Consider the following 24,934-nt stretch of genomic DNA (forward strand, 5'->3'; position numbering starts at 1 on the left):
TTAAATGCACTTCAACACTGTAGATATGCAGGTATTGCAATAGAAAGTTATAAATGTAAAATCCAAAAGGTGCATTTTTAGTAATACTGCTGCAGGCTCTATATAAATATCAGTCACTCTATGGTTTTAGAATACAAATTGTTTGGCCCCAATGCAGTGGGTTATAGCAGAGTTTATTGTATTTAAAACAGTCAGTTAAATAACCATAGAAAAGAGGGAAATTTAGTTTCAATTAAAATTTCTGCCAGTGATGGCCATATTCCATGAACAAGTAATTTCTTAAAAGTTCACAAAATTCCAACACTGTTCTTTCCCAAATCCCTTCCTCCTGATTCATGATCCAAATTGACCCCAACAAGAAAACTCTTTATCTTCTACCTCTACACACAAATTTCCTTGATTGCCAGTCCAACTCAGGCTGCCTTAACCCCAACACCAAACCGTAATGTTCCCCAATTGCCAAGAATTGTCCCCTGTTGCAATCTACTACTAATAATTTTTATGTTCATCTTTGGAATTTGACCACCTCTGAATTGGAAGGAAAAAAAACACATGATGAGTAACTCATAGATGTTGGCTGAACCTCCACACTTGCAGCATTTTCAGATTTTTCCTCCAACTTGCATAGACCATGTTCAGTATTAATTACTTTTATGATTGTCTGTTTTACTCAGGCTTCTCTGAAAGATAACTACTCTGCAAAATGAAAATGAATGGGACAAATAAGGGTTCTGTCCTGAAGCTTGTCTTTAAGTATATTGTTGGACCAAAGTAGAGAGACTCCTTTCCTTGACATCTCAAAGTTATTTATTGCTAATGCTAAGTCAAAAAAGGATTAATTTTTTTCCAGCACTTCATTACTCAGCCAATCCCTGCTGAAAAGAATGTTGCATTTTTAAAAAATAATTTGAAATTTCATGTGCACTGAATCCCTGATGTAGCTGAACAGTTTGTTATCAAACACCTATTCCCAAAAAACAGCAGTATGAAATTAAGTGAAGTGTTGTCTTTTATTACAGTATCAGCTGAATAGAAGTTTAGGGAGAATAATGGTTATGTTGTGTTTATAAAAGTTGCTTCAAAGAAGCAGATGTTAGTTATTACTCAGTTTGTTGTAAAATACATCAAGGCAATTTGAAGTATTCTTTATAAACACCTGATCCAGTCTGTGTTATCTTGGTTTTTTTTGCAAGCATCAAGAGAAGCCAAACAGGATTACTAATTGAAATGGCAGTTGAATCTAAATGGTACAAAGCTATAAAATGACGTACAAACAAAGCTGCAGGACTTCTACTTTATGGTCAGCAATCATGGTTTGCATAGCATGTATTAGCTACAGAGCAGGTGAAAATGTCTTGCATAACTGAACATTATGGACCAGATATACATTTTTATGAATTTTTAATTGACAGAGTTCTTCAGTTTTGACATAATTAATTTCTTTTTAATTCATAGTTATTCATTTGAAGCTTTCTGATTAGTATTCTTTCTCTTAAGGCTGTGAAACCATTATGTTATATAATCTTTAGGAGTGCAACAACAAGGTAGAGAGAAATTTCGGCATGTTTGATCACAACACATGTCTCAAAAACCTGTTTATTTTGTCAGTGCGTGTGAAGGGACATGAATTCCAATATTTTTAGCAAGGGTGTACATATGTAGAGAGGAGGGAAACTAAAATATGTTTGATCTTGAGAGAAAGAGAACTGGCAGACCATTAGTGCTCCAGGACAAAGACATGACTCCCTCAGAACTGCCCAATGAATTTTAAAAAGTCTGAATATCTATTTTTCTTCAGAGCTCTTCTGAAGAGTCAGATCAATTTTTTTTTAAACCGTCACTCATAGCATATGATTGCCTCTAGCTGGGCCAGCTTTTTTTGCCTTGCATAGTTGCCCTTGATCAGGTGGACCATTGTGGTCCATGTGCTGCATATAAACCCATAATACTGTTAAGGGGGAAATTCCAGGATTTCAACCCAAAAACACTAAAAGAACAGCTTTGGATTTGAAACTTGAAAGGGTTCAGAAAAGATTTACAATCATGTTGCTAAGGGTTGGAGGGTTTGAACTGCAGGGAGAGACTGAATAGGCTGGGGCTGTTTCCCTGAAGTGTCATAGGCTGAGGGGGTGATCTTACAGAGGTTTATAAAATCATGAGGGGCATGCAATAGGGTAAATAGGCAAAGTTTTTTTCCCTGAGATGGGGGAGTCCAGAACTGGTGGGCACAGGTTTAAGGTGAGAGGGGAAAGATTTAAAAGGGACCTAAGAGGCAACCTTTTCACACAGAGTGTGGTGCGTATATGGAATGAGCTGCCAGAGGATGTGGTGGATGCTGGTACAATTAGAACTTTTCAAAGGCTGAGTACATGAATAGGAAAGGTTTAGAGGGATATGGGCCAAGTGCTGGAAAATTAGACAAGATTAATTTAAGATATCTGGTCAGCATGGATGAATTGGACCGAAGGGCCTGTTTCCCTGCTGTACACATCTATGACATGAAGTCAGATTAGTGAGTAGTTGAAGGGGAACATACAGGTGGTGTGCTAATGTGTCTATCATTCACCTTCTAAATGGAAATGGTGGTCTTGAGAAGGTACTGTCTAAGGAGTTTTGGTGAACTTCTGCAGTGCATCTTATAGACAGTACATACTGCGGCTACTGAGCATCAGTGACTGGGGAAGTGAATGCTTGTGGATATAGTGTGGATGGGCAGGTTGCTTTGCTCTGGACGGTGTCATTACTTCTTGAATGTTGTTGCAGCTGCACTCATCCACCCCTGACTTGTGCCTTGTAGAGAGAGTCATGGAGTCATTAAGATGTGCAGCACAGAAATAGACCCTTCGGTCCAACTCATCCATGCCAACCAGATATTCCAATCTAATCTAGTCTCATTTCCCAGCACTTGGCCTATATCCCTCTAAACCCTTCCTATTATATACCCATCCAGATGCCTTTTAAATGTTACAATTGTACCAGTCTCCACCACTTCCTCTGGCAACTCATTCTTTACACGGGCACACCACCTTCTGTGTGAAAAAGTTGCCCCATAGGTCTCTTTTATATCTTTCCCCTGTCACCCTAAACCTATACACTCTAGTTCTGGACTCACCCACCCCAGGGAAAAGACTTTGTCTATTTATTCTATCTATGCATTGCATAATTTTATAAAACTCTATAAGGTCACCCCTCAGCCTCCGACACTCCAGGGAAACATCCGCAGCCTATTCAACCGCTCCATATACCTTAATCCTCTAGCTCTGGCAACAGCCTTGTAGATCCTTTCTGAACCCTTTCAAGTTTCACAACATCCTTCCAATAGGAAGGACATAACAATTGTACACAATTGTCCAAAAATGACCTAACCGACAACCTGTATAGCAACATGATCTCCCAACTCCTGTAATCAATACTCTGACCAATAAAGGAAAGCATACCAACCTTCTTCACTATCCTATCTACGTGCAACTTTACTTTCAAGGAGCTATGAACCTGCACTCCAAGGTGTCTTTGTTCAGCAACATTCCCGAGGACCTTACCATTAAGTGTATAAGTCCTCCTAAGATTTGCTTTCCCAAAATGCAGCACCTTGCATTTATCTGAATTAAACTCCATCTGCCATTCCTCAGCCCATTGGCCCATCTGGTCCAGATCCTGTTGTAATCTGAGGTAACCCTCTTTGCTACCCACTACACCTTCAATTTTGGTGTCTTCTGCAAAGTTACTAACTATACCTTCTATGTTCACATCCAAATCATTTATAGAAATGATGAAATAGTGGACCCAGCAATGATCCTTGTGGCATCCCACTGGTCACAGGCCTCCAGTCTGAAAAATAAACCTCCACACCATCTTCTGTCTTCTACCTTCAAGCCAGTTCTCTATCCAAATGGCTAGTTTTCCCTGTAATCCATGAGATCTAACCTCGCTAACCAGTCTGCCATGGAGAACCTTGTCGAATGCCTTACTGAAATCCATATAGATCACATCTACCGATCTGCCCTAATCAATTCTCTATGTTACTTCTTCAAAAAAACTCAAGCAAGTTCGTGAGACATGATTTCCCACACACAAAAACATGTTGATGATCCCTTATTGGTCCTTGCCTTTCCAAATACATGTACATCTTGGCCCTCAGAATTCCCTCCAACAACTTGTGCACCATCAACATCAGGCTCACCAGTCTATATTACCCTGGCTTATCCTTACCACCTTTCTTAAATGGTGGTACCACATTAACCAACTTCCAGCCTTCCGGCACCTCATCTGTGACTACTGATGATGCAAATATCTCAGCAAGGGGCCCAGCAATCACTTCTCTAGCTTCCACAGAGTCCTGAGAATTTATCCACCTTTATGTGTTTCAAAACATCTAGCACTTCCTCCTCTGTAAAATGGACATTTTTCAAGATCTGGTGGACAGGTTTTGTGAAGTTAGGAGTGAGTTATTTGTTACAGGATTCATAGCCTCTAATTACCATTGAGTTCAGTTTTGCCAGGGCTCCTTGATGCTGCATTCAGTCAAACGCGATGTCGAGGGCAGTAGCTCTTACCTCACCCAAAATCTCAACTGTGTTTCTCACTCCATAGAAGTTGGCAGACTTACTATATTTTTCTTGCATTTTCTCCGTTTGTTTTAGATTTCCAGCATCTGATGTATTTTGCTTTTACATTCATGCTCCACTTTGTGAATGCAGTTTAAAACTGAGGCATTACACAGTATGCTACAGAGGAAATCAATGGAGCGATGTTACTCCAGCATCGTCTGCACATGTAGAATAGCTTTGTATTTATAAAACAGGCCCTCTTCTGGTTCATACCAGTTGGAGATCCATGGCTTCAGTTTCCCACTTTTGTTGAAAGTTGATCTGTGTCCTTATGATGTAATAGGACCCCGATGTTCATAGGGCTATGAAGCTCCCATGTGATTTTAATGGGTGTTTCACTTACTTACAACATGCTGCTGGTTATTGCCTCAAATGTTTACCTATAGCAAGGATTTATTCATTTCTAACTTTACCATTTGAGTAATTTCTAGTCATGGGTATGGTGCAAATTGACCCGAATATATGTGTCATTTCCTCAGAATTGTAAGAATAAGCTGTCTTGTGTCCATATGTTGAGACCAGGAGGCCTGAATTTAAGCCCTACCTGCTCCACAGGTGTATAATAACACATCTGAACAGTTTGATTCGGAAAAATGGGATAAATTAAGAAAAACGATGAACAGGTTTCACGAAAACGTCTTACCTCCTCCTAAAGCTTTTGTTTCATGCCTTTACTACATCTATTTCAATGCACTCAATTTTAATATTGCTGATTAGGAAAGTAACTTGGAAGATGTTTTCTAATACAAAGCACAGTCAGATCTACCATTAAGTCAGGATTTACTGTTTTGGCCAGATTATGATGAAAATGCTGATTTTTCACATGGACAGCAGTAATTACCCTAGCATGGTGACACAGAAAGTTGGTTATCAGAACATATTAAACTCGGAGATCACCACAATATTTCATAAATGAAAAAGGGAAACTGAAAGCTGGACTGAGGCTTTTTCTTTGTGTTTTATTGCCACTAGAGCATTTTGAACTCCTGTTGCATAAAGTTTGAATGTATCTTTAGATCAGTATTGGTTTTGAATCAAGCTCTATATGGATATATCATTTCAGTAACAACTGAGAGGTGGGTGTGAGGAATCAGCAAAGTGATTGCCCTCATCAGGGCTTTAGTCTTGTCATCTTTAAGTTTATATGTTCTCTAAGTATCCTGCTGAGTCTAGGAAAGAGGTTATTATTTTATTGTGTAAAGTTTTCTATGATCAACAACAATCTACATTTACATATTGCCCTGAAACATGTTAAAACATCCCAAGGTGTTTAGCAACAGTGATGTCAATGAAAGCATTTTTGGCATAATTCTTTCACACTGAGACCTTGCAGGAAAAATGACAGAAAGTCTTGGCCAAAGAAGTATGTTTTAGGATCATTTTAAAATGCACAAGATGCAGAGGTTTATGGAAGGATTTCCAGAGTTTAGGAGCAAGACAGGTGAAAACATGAACAATTAAGATCAGGGATGTATTCTAGGCCACTATTGGAGCATTCTTGAGATCTCAAATTTTGTGGAACTACTGACTATACAGGTAGGGAGTGCTGGAAACATGGAGATATATGAAACCAAAATCGAGGATATTAACATAGAATGCATTGAAATAGTTGGAATAAAGGCGTGAATAAAATCTTCAACAACAAGTTGAAGATTCTGGAGGTAAATATAGGCAGTCTTGGTACTTGCACAGTTATGTGACCAGAAATGCAATTCAAGTTCAAACACAATACTAAGGTTCTCAGTAGTCTTACACAGATTAAGAATGCAGTGAGGGATAGAAATGGTGGACATGGGAAAGAGTTTGTGACTTCAGTCTTCTCTATATTAAATGGCAGGACATGTTTTGTCCTCCGATATTGGAGATCAACCAATAATTGTGACAAATTAGAGACCATTGAGAGATCAAAGGTGGTGTCAGTGGTAGTGATATGCCAGAGCTAAATGTAATGGTATTCTCATGAAACTTGATATTGTATTTTTAGATAATATCCCAGCAGTTGAGAAATAGGAAAAGGCCAAGATTACATACCTGGGTAACTTTAGAGATAACAGAGCAAGTATGGTAAGAGAAGACATTTTAGGTTGTGTTCCAGTAATGTTTATATCAGTAAGAATGAGAAGAAAGAAGGGCATCTCCAGCCAGCAGGAATGTGCAAGGTGGATCCAGAAAAAAATGATGTGCTCAAATGTGTCAAATGTAAACAGGTCAAGGAAGATGAGAAGAGATAGGATATCACTGCCACAGTGAGAAAGAATAACTTTTGTGACTTTCAGATATTTTCCTAATCAACCTGTTCAGAGATGTTATTACATATCTCTAGAGCAGGTGGGACGTAAACCCAGGCCTCCCATCCCAGAGGTATGAACACTATCACTGTGCCACAAGAGCCCTTTAACCATAGCCCTTCCAGCATTCAGGCTGGGCTATAGATCTTATTGGAGGGAGTGAAACATGGAATTCTGGGATACAGTTTGAAAATGGCAACACATTTAAGTAAATCACAGGAGAGCAAAGGAAGGTTTGTAATAAAACAGTAAGTAAATTATTTTATTAAGTTGAAGTATGATGACTGCAGATTTGAAAGGTAGGAAGACAATCATAATAAATACTGCATGACTAATATAGGTCCCACGGTTTAGGGGGTGAGTTAGCCTAGTTGGCCGATTTGCAACGTAGAGTGTCACCAAAAACACAGGTTCAATTCCCTTAACAGTTAGGTCACCATGAAAATCCTGCCTTTTCAACGTTGCCTGAGGCCTAGTGATCCTTAGGTTAAGCTCACCACCAGTCTATCTCTAATTAAAGTGGAGTTCTCTGGGAGTTTCTTTAAGGGAAACTTAATGACCAGCAATTTGGAATTTGGTCAAAGCAGTAGGGATGGTTTTCATGGCCAAATTAAATGAAGTATAGAATTTAATTAAGCATAGAACTTCCATCTTTATTGACAATTTCCATCTAATCATATTCCAGTGCATTGAAAGCACGTAATGTGATGTCCCATCATGGAATTCTCATAAATTTGAAAAATCAAATCATTTTCCATCAGAAATCAAAACTGCCCCAGGATAAGTTCAAATGAAATGTTTTAAAATTCATATAAAAGGAAAATATTGTGGATGCTAGAAATATGAAATAGAGAATGCTGGACAATCTCAGCAGGTCTGTCAGCATCTATGGAGAGAAATTTTGTTAACTTTTTAAGTCTGGTACAATACTTTTTCAGAATGCCTCTTCAGTTCTGAAGAAGTCATATCAGACTCAAAATGTTCACTTTATTTCTCTCCACAGATGCTGCCTGACCTGCTGAATTTCTCCAGCATTTTTTTGTGTTTGAACCTGAAATTTGTTCTTTAAGCTGATCTAATTGGACAATTCACTCAATGTAAATCTTTGACCATTTCTAATACAAGTCAAGGAAAAATTCAGGTCTATTACACTTGTTCATGAAATAAAATAGAACATCCGCCAGAAAAGAAAAATGTGAAATAAGCCACTTTCTATTGGAGTACACAACTGTCTATGGCCAGCAAATTTCCATGTTGGGCCATAATTTTGATTTTCTAAATCTGAATTAAGCAAATTTTATTGATGCCATGGAATCATGAAAGAATTGAAAGCTCTTGATATAGAACAGAAATACATATACAGATACAACATATCTGTTGTTCTGTCTTATGTTTACACAGTTTTTTCTCAGACTCATCAAAGTATGCTCACTTATAATACTGTGACCATCTCTGGTGACCAAATCACTGAAGATTTCTGGAGACTTAATTAATAATTTTTTAAACCAACTTTGGAGTAGCATAGACACTGCTGTGATGGTTCCATTTCCCAAGTCTGATGTTCTTTGTTCACATTATCGATCCCTGTTTTAAATACAATCAACCATTTGGCCTTCATTGCCTTCTGTGGCAATGAGTTCAATAGATTCATAATTCTCTGGCTGGAGAAATTCCTTCTCATCTCAGTAATAAAGAGTTGCACCTTCATTCTGAGGCTGTGCCCTTGGATCCTAGTCTCTCCTACTAGTGGAATCATTTTCTCCCCATAAATTCCATTCAAATCTTGCAGTATCCTGCAAGTTTCAATGAAATTCCACCCACCCCCACCGCCCCCCCCCCCCCCCCCCCACCAACATCCTTCGAAACACCATTGAGTACATCCCTAGAGTCCTCAAATAACAAAATTTTCATCCCTGGGATCACTGTTCTGAACCATCTTTGCACCCTCTGTAAGTTAAGCACATCCTTCCTGAGATATCAGGCCCAAACTCACAATATTCCAAATGCGATCTGACCAGAGCCTTATACAACCTATGGGCACATCACATTGCAACTTGCCCGAAGATGGGAAAGGAATGCCATCCGAGAGAGTTCCACCCACGAACAACTGTACTTTCTGCATGAATGTTTGAGAAAACAGGTACTGCCAAAATGTCTCCAATACAAACCGCCGATAAAAACACCTCAAGCCAGAAGTTTAACAGAACGAAACAGCCGCTGAATGCTCTGAGAACTAATCAATGACGCCCACCACAGACTCCGAAAATACAACTGGGAAATTGCACGCCAAAGACCGTTATTCAAACAAGCAAAAAATCAAGAATGGACAGACGTAGTAGAAAGAGCCATAAACACCAAACAACGACAAACACAGATAAAGAAAAATCGGGACCTGAAGAAAAAACTTGACAAACTCACCAACAAAGACAAAACCAATAACACAGGGGCATGGATAAAGAACTTATCAGACCGGATCCTATCAGACACAGAAAAAGCGGTACTAGTAAAAGGACTAAATTTCAATTACCGAGACGCTGACAAGAAGGATTTCCTAGCGGCATTAGAAACCACATTGAAGGACAACAAACTCACAGAAGAAGCACAACAAATGATCAGACAGAGAGTTGCACCTACTCTGAGCCAAAAGAGGGAAGGAAACAAACTGAACACACAAGAAAAGAAAGCCCTAGAAAACCTCAAAAAAGACAAAAATATTGTCATATTACCTGCAGACAAGGGTCAGCTCACAATCATCCTGAACAGAAGGGACTATGCTGCCTGAACTGCTGTGCTCTTCCAGCACCACTAATCCAGTATTTGGTTTTCAGCATCTGCAGTCATTGTTTTTACCTTGTTGATTTTAACCCTACTGCGAATCCTCTTGCAAGGATGCCTGCCTTGAAGAAGTTTTCCTCCTCTCTCTACAAGAATCTCAGGGAGTCCCTCTCCCACTGCAACTCCCAGGTCATTTCCTCTGCTCTGAAGCTCTTCAACCATGTTGTGAAACAAACTCGGTACCACAGCCACATTTGCTTCCTCAGTGCATGCCTCCGTAACCAACTCATCCCACACGGACTCCAGACCACCTTTAAACCAGCAGAGTTCGGACCCGAACAGGACAAACAGTACAGACTACAGATTCAAAAACACCAGCAACAGTTCTCCTTCAGGATCCTCCACTCCACGCTTGCAGCAATGCGCCGGCACCTAACCTCTCTACAGTCAGCCCTGCCTCAGCTGAGGGCCACACTCTCTCAGAATTGCAAAGTACCCACTCTGTACTACATCCTCAGGAGAATTCATACTCTCAACAAACAGTATTTCAATTCCATCTCACACATGAAAAACTGTAAGTACAACAAACTTTTATCCACCCACCTCCATAACCAGCGCTCCTCAAACATTCCAGAAGATTCCCCTGGCCTCGAAAACGCCATTAGCCATGCGGCTGACACAGCTACCACCCCCACGCTGAGTGATGATGTCACTTCCGCCCCCATCATGGCCACTCCCACAGCCACTTCTGGCCCTCACATCATCGCTGATGCCACACGCTCAGTGACTTCCCCTACTGCCATGATCTCCACCAGTTCCGCCTCCACCAGCGCCACTCACCTGCATTCTGCTGACACGCCCCCCACAGACCCCACTGTCACTATCCCCACACCCAAGAACCCCGAGGGCAACATTACCCCTGCTCATGCCTCCACCCCCATTCCCCCCACCATCACACCCACTCCAGGTACTGGCTCCGACCCCACTCCCAGCTCCACACCCACACCAGATCCCAGCTCCTGGCCCTGCCGAGTTTTCACCATTCCTCCAGACCTCCCACTCACTGAGGACGAACGATCAGTCCTCAGCAAAGGACTCACCTTCATCCCCCTCCGTCCACGCATCTATGAATTTAATACATGACGTGACATCGAACAATTCTTCCGTCGCCTCCGCCTCCGAGCTTACTTTCACAATCAGGACTCCCGCCCACCTTCCGAGGACCCCTTCGCCCACCTCCAACACACTGCATCCACCTGGACACCCCGCGCTGGCCTATTACCTGCCCTCAACCTCTTCATTTCCAACTGCCGCCAGGACATTAACCGCCTCAACCTGTCGTCCCCCCTCCCCCACTCCAACCTCTCATCCTCACAACGCGCAGCCCTCCAATCCCTCTGCTCCAATCCCAACCTCACCATCAAGCCAGCAGATAAAGGGGGCGCAGTGGTAGTCTGGCGCACTGACCTCTACACCGCTGAAGCCAAACGCCAACTCGACCATGACCCCACCCCCCATCACCAAACCATCATCTCCCAGACCATACAGAACCTCATCACCTCAGGAGATCTCCCACCCACAGATTCCAACCTCATAGTCCGAGAACCCCGCACTGCCCGGTTCTACCTCCTTCCCAAGATCCACAAGCCTGACCACCCTGGCCGACATTCCTGATGAAGGGCTTTTGCCCGAAACGTCGATTTCGCTGCTCGTTGGATGCTGCCTGAACTGCTGTGCTCTTCCAGCACCACTAATCCACTACACAGAAAAAGCCAATGCACTATTCGCAGACACCAACACGTACCAACAGGTGGCGCTAGACCCGACCCCACAACGAGGAAACAAAATTACATATCTCCTAAGAAAATTACACAATTCTGGACAATTAAACAAGACGGAATTCCGGAAAATGCAACCAGACGGGACCAACACCCCACGATTCGACGGACTACCAAAACTCCATAAACCAGGAGCCCCCCTCAGACCCATTGTCTCACTACCCGGAACACCAACTTACAGACTGGCCAAAGAACTACACACAAGACTGAAATACCTAGTAGAAGAGTCACAGCATTCCATCCACTCCACCCAGGAATTCCTAAAAATCATCAAAAACACCAAAATAGAGGAAGACGAAACAATGATCTCAGTTGACGTAACAGCCCTGTTCACCTCCATCAACATCGACCTGGCAAAGGAAACACTTACCACACTTTTAGAAGGTACCATCACACACACCCCAACCACTATCAATCACATTACCAACGAAAACAGTATGAAGCTAGTGGACCTGTGCCTCACCACCCACTTCACCTTCAACAACATAGTCTACAAACAAACCAACAGTGCACCCATGGGATCTCCGCTATCAGGATTCATAGCAGAAGCAGTAATGCAAAGACTAGAACAAACAGCCCTACCAACCATCAAATCAAAAATCTGGGTCTGCTACGTAGATGACACTTATGGCATCACAAAACGAAACAAGATAGAAGAGACATTTGACATCATCAACAACACCCTCACAGGCATAAAGTTCACCAAAGAGGAAGAAACCTACAACAAACTCGCATTCCTGGACGTCACAGTCGAAAGAAAGGACAATGGAGAACTACAACCTGCGTATACAGAAAACCGACAAACACTGACCAAATACTTAACTACACCAGCAACCATCCCAACACACACAAACGAAGCCATATCAGAACACTATTCCAATGAGCCACCACACACTGCAGCACAGGTGAACTTCGGAAAACAGAGAAGAACCACCTATACAACGTATTCAAGAAGAACAGATACTCAAATAATACAGTCTGCAGATTCCTCAGTAACAAACCATGACAAGCAAACCTAACACAACCAGAAACCCTAACCTCCTTACCATACATCAAAGAAGTTTCAGAAATGACAGCCAGACTACTAAGACCCCTCGGAATCCTAGTAGCACACAAACCCACCAACACTCTCAAACAAAAACTAACAAACTTAAAAGACCCAGTACAACCCATGGACAAAACCAACGTCATCTACAGAATTCCATGCAAGGACTGCCACAAACACTACGTAGGACAAACAGGAAGAAAGTTAGCCACCAGGATACACGAACACCAGCTAGCCACAAAAAGACATGGCCCTCTCTCCCTCATAGCCCTACACACGGATGAAAAAAAACACTATTTCGACTGGGACAACACATCTATCCTGGGACAGGCTAAGCAAAGACATGCCAGAGAATTCCTAGAGGCCTGGCACTTCAACCACAATGCTATAAGCAAACACATAGATCTAGATACCATCTATCAACCCCTCGGAAAACGAACAGGAAATTACATCACCACAAACCCCAGGAACCCCATCCAGGACAAACATATAAATAGAGAGCAGGAGACAACAGCTTCGCTTCACTTGGAGGTTGCCACTGATGATGTTACCTAGCCAAGTAATGAAGCGTCTGGATATCAAACCTATAGCTCAACGAGCAAACCTACACCCTGCAATCTCAATAGTACAACTTGTATTCCAGCCCTCTTGAAATCCTGAAGAAGGGCTGATGCCCGAAACGTTGATTCTCCTGTTCCTTGGATGGTGCCTGACCTGCTGCGCTTTTCCAGCAACACATTTTCAGCGCTTATCACTGCATTTGCCTTTTTACTTGTCACCTGACCCATGTTAACCTTAAAAATCACACAACACCAGGTTATAGTCCAACAGGTTTATTTGGAAGCACGAGCTTTTGGAGCACTGCTCCTTCATCAGGTCGTTGTTTCCAAATCATCTCCAAATCATGTTAATCTTCAGAGAACCCTGAACCAGGACTCCTGAGTCTTTTAGTGGTTTAGATTTATGAAGCCCTTCCTAATTTAGAGAATATTTTTCTTTAATCTTCCTCGTAAAGTCCATAACCTCATACTATGCCTAAATTCCAACTGCCTGTCCAAGTTCTTCTACAGCTTCCCTGCTTCCTCAACACGACTTGTCCCACCATCTATGTTGTTGTCAACTGCAAACTCAGCAACAATGTCCTCAGTTCCTTTGTCTAGACCATTAATATATAATGCGAATAGTGTAGTCCCAACACAGGCTCCTGCGGAACTCCATTAATCACTGGCTGCTTTTCTGAAAAAGGTCAATTTATTCTCTAATCTCTGCCTTCTACCAGCCAGTTAACCCTCTTTCCATGCCAGAATCTTATCCATCATGCCATTGTCTCTTATCCTGTTTAGCGATTTCCTTTAGCAAAGGGTGGTATGGTGGCTCAGTGGTTAACACTGTTATCTCACAACGCCAAAGACATGGGTTCAATCCCAGCCTTAGGTGACTGTCTGTGCAGTTTACATATTCTCCCAGTGTTTACATGGGTTTCCTCTAACAGTCCAAAAATGAGTTGGCTAGATGGATGAGCCGTGAGAGTTGCAGAGTTGCAAGAATAAGGATGGGATGATCTTCACAGGGTCCATGTGCTCTTGATGGGATGAATGGCCTGCTTCCACACTGCAGGGATTCCATGGATTCTCATTTCTGGGCTTTGTCAAAGTAACCAAGTAACTCCTCAAAGAATTCTGTCAGTCATGAACCATGCTATTTAAGATTATTTTATCATGCACATTCAAGTATTCTACAATCTCACCCTTAATAATGGATTCTAAAATCTTACCAATGACTGTGGTCAGACTAACTATCCTATAAGTTCCTGTCTTCTGCCTCCCTAAGGAATTGCAATATGAGTTAAGGATACAAATCATTAAATGAATGCTTTATAAAGTTAGTAAAATTTGCATGAAACAGACAACACTGAAGCAATTGAATAAGCTGGCTCGTTGCTTTCTTATGGAAACAGATCAAAAGAAAAAGTCCCCTTTCATAAAGATTTATACCCGTGCTTCTTTAAAGGCTAAATCAAAATGTTCAAAACACACTGACAGCACCAACACTGTCAGAGCAGACAACGCTGACAATATTTTTTCCAAAGTATTTTACAGCTTGAACTAAATGCCTGGCAGCAGGGTTTCAGGATAGCATTACTTTATTAGTGGTGTCATATATTTTATACATTGGATCTCTGCAAAGATGATCCAGTTTTCTACAGAGTTACAGTTGGTTCTACGGTAAAGTGCTTTTCTTCAATATGAATTGGCTACAACGTGATTGAAGAATTTTGACCATTATTTGTAGAATACAAGCTTACCTTCCCTGTATTGTCTGTAACATGATTCTGGCCCTATTAGTTTAAATGGTATTGTGCAATTTTCTTACAACACGAGGTCGCATGAGAACGGAACTATCACGTTATATTAGAACCGACTGTAGTAGATTTATTGACAGTGCTTTAAAATGTCAAAGACTTGCTTTCATCTCCTGGCTTTTTTAAAATGTATTTCGTTTTCCTTGAGTTTGCACCCAGACCTAATCAATCAAGCACTATGAGCATCAACAGTAAATATTTTTGTAACCAACCCTAAACAATTGAACATTCTGCATTTTCCTCCTGTGTAAAATAAAATTCAAAATCAAATTACCCGAAACAACAAACATATGGACACGTAGTCAATTCTTCAGACAGGATTTTCTGTCTTCAATTTCTTGAGCAGCAACTTGCCAGGGGCAACCAGCTAAGTGTCCATTTGGCTGAACGTCTTCAATGAAATGTGACAGGTCAAGAAGACTTAGGTCAGCTATACTGAAGAGCTCCAGCCATGCCTCAGTGAGAGGATGATACTCAGTACTTTGCAGACAGCATCTTCACTGCTTAACAAGTGATTTCCAACTTTTCGGAAGTCAGTATTCCTATTGTACACTTCACTCACTTCGAGATGCACCTCCTTGTTGTCAGCCTTCATCACAGTATGGGAGTAGCTTATGCAGATTAGCTGGCCCCACCATTAAGGAAAAGGGCAACAGCAAAGCTAACACCAACCATACCCCAGCAGATGCTCCAGATGGAGCTGTAGTTGGTGTTAGCTTTGCTCCAGGGAGAGAAGTGAGTTTAGATACAATATGTGTTCTGAGGCATGCTGTGCAAGAGAATGCTGGGAAAGTCATATGCTGGGACATAGTACCTGAAAATGTTGAACCATTCACCCTGCTGAAGTGAGATTATATTCCCTACAGTGTGGAAACAGGCCCTTTGGCTCAACTAGTCCACACTGACCTTCTGAAGAGTAACCCACCCAGACCCATTCCCCATATTGACCGCTGACACTATGACCAATAGCACCTAACACTATGACCAATTCACTTAACCTGCACATCTTTGGACTGTGGGAGGAAACCCACGCAGAGACAGGGAGAATTGGCAAACTCCACACAGACAGTCACCCGAAGCTGGAATCGAATCCAGGACCCTGGCGCTGTGAGGCGGCAGTGCTAACCACTGAGCCACTGTGCCGCCCCTGTTTTTTAGCTGAAGTTTCTTGGTGTACTCCTGTGTCCAATTCGGAGGGACATATTCCAACCGCTGATTTCCTTGGCCTCTTCAATACACTCCTGTTTGGTTTAAGAAGCTGTGCTGTTCTTTCCATCCTTGGCAAATGTCATTTCACTGCAGTTTTGTCAGATTTCCAGCAAGTCCCACAGGTGTGTCTGTGTGTGTGTGTGTGTGTGTGTGAGAGAGAGAGAGAGAGAGTGAGAGAGAGAGAGAGTCAGCCTTCATACTTCTGTGCTTTTCTGCAGTTTTTGCAATTTGAAAAATTCAAGTGTCTTTCTGACCTATGCCAAGAACCTTTTAATTAGGAATCTTTCTTTCAAAAAATTCAGCTTCTTATCCTGACAGTTTCTAATTGCTTTAGAAATAAAGCAGAAGGCCTCAACAGGTTCCAAACCTGCTATTGGTCCTGCTGTTTCAGTAAGCATTATTCACAACACCAGATAAATATAGTGAGTACCAATTTCTAAGCAGATTAAGTCCAAAACTTCAAAACTGCTTCAATATCCTAAATTTTAAATGCCGTGGGGCCTTTTGTGTTACATTTAAGAATAGAATGAAATAAACATTTACATTGTTGGGTCAGCAATTGATTAACTACCCTTGGTCAATGACTCATCGAAGCTGTTCTGTTTGTCTAAACTGGTTTGTCTGCCTTCTTTATTTACTGCCAAGATTTCCTTGTTTTCAAATGACATGTTACAGTGGAGTAGGTATTGTAAATGTTCAGAATTTATTGAAGACATCCTATTTATCGAAGAAGATGAAACTCAACTCTTAACAACTAAAGGTGAGTGAACATTTTCACTTCTTGGGACTTCCTTGGGAAGGATGGGCAGTCCTTTTGTAAGTAAATTAAAGAGGAAGGAAAATTGAGCTCTGTAATCAGCAAAGCTGCTGTAGAATTAGTAAACCAATGATACCTTTATCAAAGCTTAAATGAAATCTACGGGTGAATGCTTTTATACAATAGAAAATCCTTGAAAGTTATTTGGAGCACAAAGAGAAAATCTAAAGAGATGGAATTCTTAGTATCTGCCATCATGAATCAATGTATTGACTTCACTCCAAACAACTTTTTAAAAAAACTTTGTAAAATATATTTATTGCTACTCTGCATTCGTATTAATTCTTGTGAGTTATGTTCCCAGTGAGATGAGTTTGATTCATTGTGAAACTCTGCAATATTTTTATGAAATTATATCCAATGTGCATATAGCTTGGAAATTAAAAGAAGTAATACAAATCGCTGGGGAAAGAAAATGAGATATTGCCTCACTTTAAAACAGGAACAGGTTCCACATTACATATGGAATGTAATCAGCCACGTTTGATTTCATTGTAGAAGTTATACTAGATGGTTAATTTTGCTGGACTCATTGGATAGGGAGCATTCTCTTTGGCTCTGCTTCAAACATTCGTAAAGCTTTCCTTTATAAATAGGTCCAATTGTTTGTTGAAGGGTATTTTTCTCTGGATTTACATTTCTTTGTAAATCCCAATATACCATATTTACTTGACAACAAACTTGCATGGCTCAACACAATATATCTTCTATCATGTTGCATTTGATAAGTATTTATGGTATTTTTGTTCCTCCACGTCAATGAACGTGTTGACTTCTTTACCTATTTTCCTCCTTGGGTCCACATTCCTGATGAAGGGCTTATGACCGAAATGTCAATTCTCCTGCTCCTTGGATGGTGCCTGACCCATTCTGCTTTTCCAGCACCACACCTTATAACTCTGATCTCCAACCTCTGCAGTCCTCACTTTCCCCATGATTGTCTGGGTTAATGAGAAGGCAACTAATAGCTTAACTTAAGGCAGTGACATAGGTGGTCTTTTCAAGAGATGAGTAATCCAGAGACCCAGGCTATTGTTTTGAGAATACAATTTTGAACAAGAAGCACTGAGGGCAGTAAGGGCATAGAATGTGCTCTGTTCATTATCAAGAGTGGTTTGATAGCCTCAGTTCTGACTGAGTTGTCTAGGTTCGAAAGGACATAACTGCTAAACTGTTACTGTGGCAGGTGATGAGGGATCTCATAACAGAGAAAAGTTTATTTGATTTCACCCTCAACAATCTGCCTGTTCTGAATGAATCTGTCCAGGACAGTTTTGGTCATAGTGACCACCACTCGGCCTTTGTGAAGGCAAAGTTCTGCTTTCACATCGAAGACACTCCCCATAACATTGTGAGGCTCTATGACTATGCTAAATAGAATAGATAACAAACAGACCAAACACCAAACCTGTGCACCCATGAGGCATGTATACCATCATCAGTAGCAGAATTGTTCTCCAAAACAATCTCCAACCTCATGGCCTGGCATATTCCCCACTCTCCCATTATTAACAAGGCAGGGATCAACCTTGGTTCCGTGAAAAATGTAGGACATGCAAGGAGCATTATTATTAATGTTTTGGAATCATGTTCTCAAACTACTTGCCAAGTTTGGCATGTTAGCTTTGGTTTCAGTTCAAAATTCATCCATTGAGGCCCAGGATATTTTAGTTTCTGGTCAGTTAAAATTCTGAATGATTAGATTGGATGCAGGTAGATTTTATATGAGCAAAAATAGCATGTGCTTTAGGCAGTTGGCTCCAACCGACTGACTACCAAGCCTGTTTTGACAGGAGACAGGGAACCAGCCTGCTCCTCAGAGAATGTTTGGCACTTTAATAAATACTTCAGTGAGGGTTCAATTCTCAGCTGTAACTCACTGGGAAGATTTGAATGTGGTTCACTGTTATGTGCCTCGGGGAGGATGGGCAGTTACTGTGTGGATAGTTTCAAGGCAAAGGCCAGTACCTCCAATGTGGCACTGCTATGGACCTGGAGGAGCAAGAGAAGCCGAGGTGTTTTCTGCCAGTTCCCTGAACTCCCTCCACCTTCTGACATGTGCCAAATCCTTTGCATGTGAGGAAAGCCAGACTTCAAGAATTTGCATACGTAACTGGACTACCACTCTGTTTCCAGTGAGTCAGCAAGTCAATATTCACTCCACCCAGCATATCTCCTTTCCTTGTTAATTATTACTTGGCTTATGTATGCCTTCATTTCAATCTCTTCTTGACAAAGCATTTATTGTCCATTGTCTTCAAAAAAAATCTACTGATGCCTTTACAGTACCCATTTTATTGAAAGGTTCTTAAAGTGTGACAAACTTCAATATAACTTCTGCCTCTGGCCTAATTTAAATCCTGTGTAACTGCATTAGAACTGAAGGTCACAAATATTTGATTCCATTGAGTCCAATACTTCTTTACGTGAAACTATTCAGTGTTAGAACTTTTACCACAATTTCTGAAGAGGGAAATAGTTGTGTGGAGTTGACATCCAGGCAATGCTATCTTAGAACATGCTTTAAAAACCAAGCTGAGCTAATATCCGGTTCAACCTGAAATGTGAGGTTGCATGAATAGGTATAGGTGTATGAGACGAAAATTCTGTGCAACGAGATAATTCTGATCCTGCTGGGATCAAAATAATGTCATCATTGAAATGCAGCCAGTGAAGGTTGAACAAATCTTTGTCATAGTTGATGTTGTATAGATTAGATTTGGACATGTTTTGAAGATTGAGGAAACACTTTAGCTTCTTAAAGTTTTAACAGTGAAGGAGCCTGTTACATTGTAAGTAACACTTTCTATTGGAAGGAAACAAGTATGCAGTTTTCACTGTACATTTTACTTTATGTGAACATTCCTCTTTGTTAGGTGCCCATCATTAATTTTTATTCAATCTTACATAGATTTTGTACTATTCTGAAGTGGTCACTTTGTCACTGATGAAAATTCCCTGCCTGTGACTCCCTGTCAGCTCAAACATTTCTGACTATGCAGCCTGACATAGTTTCTTGAGCAAGTCTCCCTCCTCCTACACATAATAATTGAACTTTGTTACTTATTTTTCAAATTAAATATTTAAAGATTTCTTTTCCCAACAATGAGGAACAAACACAGGTCTGAGCTGCTGAAGTGTGATTACAAATTGGCTTACATAATGGTGGAGCAGCTTGTTCATTCTAGGAACCTAAACATGATGAATAAATGGAAATCGTAAACTGTGCTCTGAGGAAAAATTGTAAAGTCATGATTGTAAATAATCCCTGACTCTGGCTGCATTCTAATGCCTTCAGATTGAATTAGATTTTTTTCAGTTGCCTGCATTAAAATGCACCCTGAACTACAATAAAAATAAATTGATGAATACCCATGACAGCTGTGTACGTTCACATGTGGAATAATATACTTTTGTGAATTCATCAGGAGATCTCATCGGCAGTTCCAGCTGAGTGTCTTTGGCAAAAATAAAAAGCAAGCATCCATGAAAAGAGAAGTGCAGTTGCATTTTTTGCTGTACCGACAACTGTGTTTCCTTCAGCCATGCTAACTTCAGTGTTTCGTTAAACAGGGTAAACCCATCAGCATGTGTGATTAAATCATCATGTCATAGATCATTTGATTCGTGTGTGTGTGTGTGTATCAGAATCAGTTCTATGCAACATTTTGGTTGGTATGATTTATTTTAATCAAACTCTGATTGAATTTTGTGTCTTTTTGGAAAACTGCATATGGACATCATGTGGCCATTCTCCAACATCTCATTCAAGTAGCCATTTTTTTAATGTGAGTTTAGAAAATGCGTTAGCAAAATACTTATCTATGAGGAGTACTTCTTACGACATGTATACCCTATCTCAAAATAAGTAATTGAATAGCATGCTGGAAGAGGAGCCTTGACTGATTTTTGTGCTCTTGACATGGCCAAATCGGACTTTTTACCCTTGAAGATAGTAGCAGCGCAGACAAAATTTAGGATCTTACTGACGTGTTTAATTTATGGCAGCATATTTAGAAGGCTTCAGTTGCAAAGTAGTAGTAATGTCTCTACCTCTAGTTCAAGCCCCACCTCCTCAAGAGGTGTGATATAACATACAAAAACCAGTTGTTCAAAAAGATCTACTGGCAACTATATCCATTGAGAAGCAGGGATTGGAAAAGAAATCAGAGGTGTTGGCACTGCCCACCCCACACACCCTACCTGGGTAGAAGGGTCCTGCTGCTGAACTGAACATAATGGTCCAACCCTTGAACTGAGCACAGCAGACACTGGTTATTACATATGAATAATCGATTGAAGCATATATCATGATGAGAGACATCATCAGGTCAACAATGATATTTTGGGGTTTGGTTGAATTGGGATCATGCGACTTATGCGCAAAAAGAGGGTAAAGCCATGAGGTATTTTGATTCGATCTATTGTAATAAATAGCAAAGTTATTTAGTGAAAGCAAGAATTGAAAAGAAAGCTATAGCCAGACACTTGACTTGATGACTTTTATTGCTTAACGTAAGCTCAATCAGGCATTGATCATTATATTATCTCCTGGATAATTTTAGAGTACAGGAGTACCAGTTGCGTGAGGGAGTGTCAGCTAGCAGCAAGAAAGACTGACTGGGTCAGTGACATTATATCATTACTTTGGTCAATTATATTGCTGTGGTCATTTTGAAAATGTTTGCTTCAGATGGCAACATGAAATAGTTCACTATTGATACACCTTGCTTTTGTTTGAAAATACGATGGTTACTAACCTGAGAAAAAGAAGAAACTTCAAAGCTCTAAGTGCAAATTTGGGTGGAATCATCCCAGGCCCTGAATAACGTGAGCTGTGGCAAGAAATTTAGGAGAATTGCTTGAACAATTGAGCAAGGCCTTTCTCAACATGGGAGCAACAAGTTACATTTACTATTTAGATTCTGGAAGTTGAGATGAGATTTTCGTGAATGAGCAGCATGTAATCTATTAACGGGGGCTTACTATTAACGGGGGCTTATTGGTTAACCTTGCCTCATTAATATGCTGCCAACAACCAGACAGCAACTAGATGTCGAGAATTCCTAATCTGAGAGTCAGAGCAAGTCCCTGATGACTCCATCTTGCCGATTTCTCCTGGAGACCTCATCTTGGACACCCTGCACCAACGTCTCAGAGGACAAACCACAGGCAGAGGTTGGAAGCACTCCATTTTCACAAGTGCTGGCATCCAATATGTGCCAGCCTAAGCACACTATCATGGCATTTCTCCAATGCACTACAAAATGCTTCTATGAGACTGTAAGACCGTAAGATAAAAGGGCAGAATTAGGCCCTTTGGCCACCAAGTCTGCTCCACCATGTGATCATGGTTGATATTTTTCTTAAGCTGTATTCTCCTGTCTTCTCTCCGTTACCCTTGATCTCCTTAGTATTCAAGAACCTATCTCTGTCCTAAATACATTCAATGACTTTGCCACAGAAACCTGTGGAGGCAATGAGTTCCACCAATTCACTACCCTCTGATTGAAGAAATTCGTCCTCGTCTCTGTTCTAAAGGGTCATCCCTTCATACTGAGGCTGTACCCTCAGATTATATTCTCCTACTTGCGGAAATATCATCTTCATGTCCACTTGTGCATACTTAGAGAGGGTTGTAAGATAAGGTGTGCATAACGACATACAAATCTGCATGGTTCGGTGCCTAAAAGGCGTTAGGTGTAAGAATGTGCAATTGTCTGTGCAAGCACGTTTCGGCTTTGCTACTTCTGATCCAAATAGTGCTGAATATTGTGCAGTTTTCAAAAAGCATTCCCACCTCTAACCTTGTGAGGTGAGAAATTAATTGATGAGGAAAGTAAATATGGTTGTGCTTTAGACACTACCCTAAGGAACTCCTATAGTGGTATCTTAACTGAGATAATTGACTTCCACTAACTACAATTATTTTCATTTGTGCTTGGCATGACTGCAACCCATTAGAGAATTTTTATTGATTCCCATTGACTCCTGTTTGTGAGGGTTCTTTAACGCTATACTCAGTCAAAAGCTGACTTGAGGTGAAGGACAGTCGCTCTCACCTCACTGGAGTTGTCTATAGCATATCTCAAAAGCTCTACCTCCTGGACTATATAGTTTCACTGCTGAAAACTGTAAGCACTTTTAATCCATTCATGGTGCATTATTTAATAATATAGAGACACTTGCCTCCAAATCAAACTTAAAATTAGTTACTTGTCCATTGACATAAATATTCTTTTGCAAAGAAGCTTGGTTTGGATTGCACATTTCCCCTGGAATCATTCTTGTTTCTCTTCAATTGCAACCTGTTCCACCTCATTAATATATTTGTGAGTAGCTATTTGACTTCTTGCTGCTCCGTGACTATGTCCTATTTCTGTAAGTCTTCTGCAAATGACTTATCATCTAACAGGTAAAGGATTCCTTGAGTGCTAGGTTTTCTCACTCACATTTGATACTAAGTCACAGAGCATCTGTTAAGGTAAGAATGTCAGAATAAGTCAAGAACTCCAAATTTCACTCTTGAATTTGGCATTTCTCATGTCTCATGTTTACAGGGATGGGACTGGAGGGTGGTTGGTGTTGGGGTGAGGGAGCAGGTCATATTTTGAACATGTACAGTTCTCCAAGATGGCTAGTCATTTCACTGACCAGCTGTTTCCATGGAAAGCAAAGATTAGATTAGATTCTCTAGAGTATGAAAATAGGCCCTTTGGCCCAACAAGTCCACATTGACCCTCCGAACAGTAATGCACCCACACACATTCCCCTATCCTATATTTACCCCTGACTAATGCACCAAATACTATGGGCAATTTAGCATGGCCAATTCACCTAACCTGCACATCCTTAGATTGTGGGAGGAAACTAGAGCACCCAAAGGAAACCCACAGAGGGAGAATGTGCAAACTCCATTCGGACAGCCGCCCGAGGCAGGAATCAAACCCGGGTCCCTGGCACTATGAGGCAGCAGTGCTAACCACTGAGCCACCATGCCAATTGAACTCACTGGTGTTTGAACCCAGAGTTTCAAGATTGGTCAATATCAATGTTCTAAGTGTATTTCTTTTAGGTAACCAAGGTACCTCTTTGGAGAGCTTTGGTATCTCTGTGGGAAAATTTGAATTTGGGGATCTAGGTCCTTTGGGGGAATAGCTATCACTTATTACCAGTTATTCATTGTGGGAGAGATGCATATCAGGGATTCTTTCAGGGATAGCTGGTATACTTTAGCATAGTTAATTGTTGAGCAGTTTGTGCATAAGCAATGTATAAATACTTTGGAATTGTTCAACCTCTCAAGAGCAGGTGGCATATGTCAAATGTGTATGCATGAGATAGCTTTTCTTGGTAGAGTGTAGACTGTAAAACAAAAATTGAAGTAATAGATCAACTGATTTTTCAATGTGTTCATGTAGACCTCGGGATACTCAATGAGTTGGCATGGTATGTAAAAGAGGAATGGACTGAGAGGAAGTGAGTCTGTGTAAGGACTAGAGGGACATATTGTACTTTTCCTTTTCAGAGAGGTTAGATATATCTTTGGATCTGTTCCAAGAATGTCTTTGATGGAGGAAAGGCATTTTTTGGTAGTGGTAAGGCTTTGAGTTGGTGCTTGTGTCTAACAGTGCATAAACCCATGTAGTTTGGCAATGCCACCAAGAAACTAGAAAAAAAAGTGGAGTTAAAAAAGAAGAGCCTTGTTGCTATTTCAGAGTGCTTGACTATATAGCGGCATTATGAAATTGCTGCTGCATTACAGAAGTCCCAAGGCATTATTTTTACAATACGGTACACATTGCTGGATAGCTCCAACAGCTACTTACATTGAAAGGTTTGATGGTATGAGGTACTAAACACTTAAGAGAGATGTTTGTTGACACAAGGCAAAAGTTGAAGTATATTTGAAGGTCACTGGAATTTATTCCTCTGATCACCATGTTCTATGATGCATTCTCATCTCTGCTCATACTTTTGTGTATGCTTTCTG

The 24,934-nt window shown here is 40.8% G+C and overlaps 1 protein-coding gene across 1 annotated transcript in view; it reads left to right on the forward strand.

Moving 5' to 3' along the window:
- The first annotated feature begins 16,794 nt into the window (after positions 1-16,794).
- The window catches only part of atp10b (ATPase phospholipid transporting 10B), a 258,383-nt gene continuing 250,243 nt past the window's right edge, over positions 16,795-24,934 (forward strand). The window contains 1 exon segment of the mRNA XM_072590568.1: positions 16,795-16,884. The gene's annotated coding sequence lies outside the window, so the exon portion shown is untranslated.

This window comes from Chiloscyllium punctatum, chromosome 20 (genome assembly GCF_047496795.1).
Source record: "Chiloscyllium punctatum isolate Juve2018m chromosome 20, sChiPun1.3, whole genome shotgun sequence".
Classification (NCBI taxonomy): domain Eukaryota; kingdom Metazoa; phylum Chordata; class Chondrichthyes; order Orectolobiformes; family Hemiscylliidae; genus Chiloscyllium; species Chiloscyllium punctatum.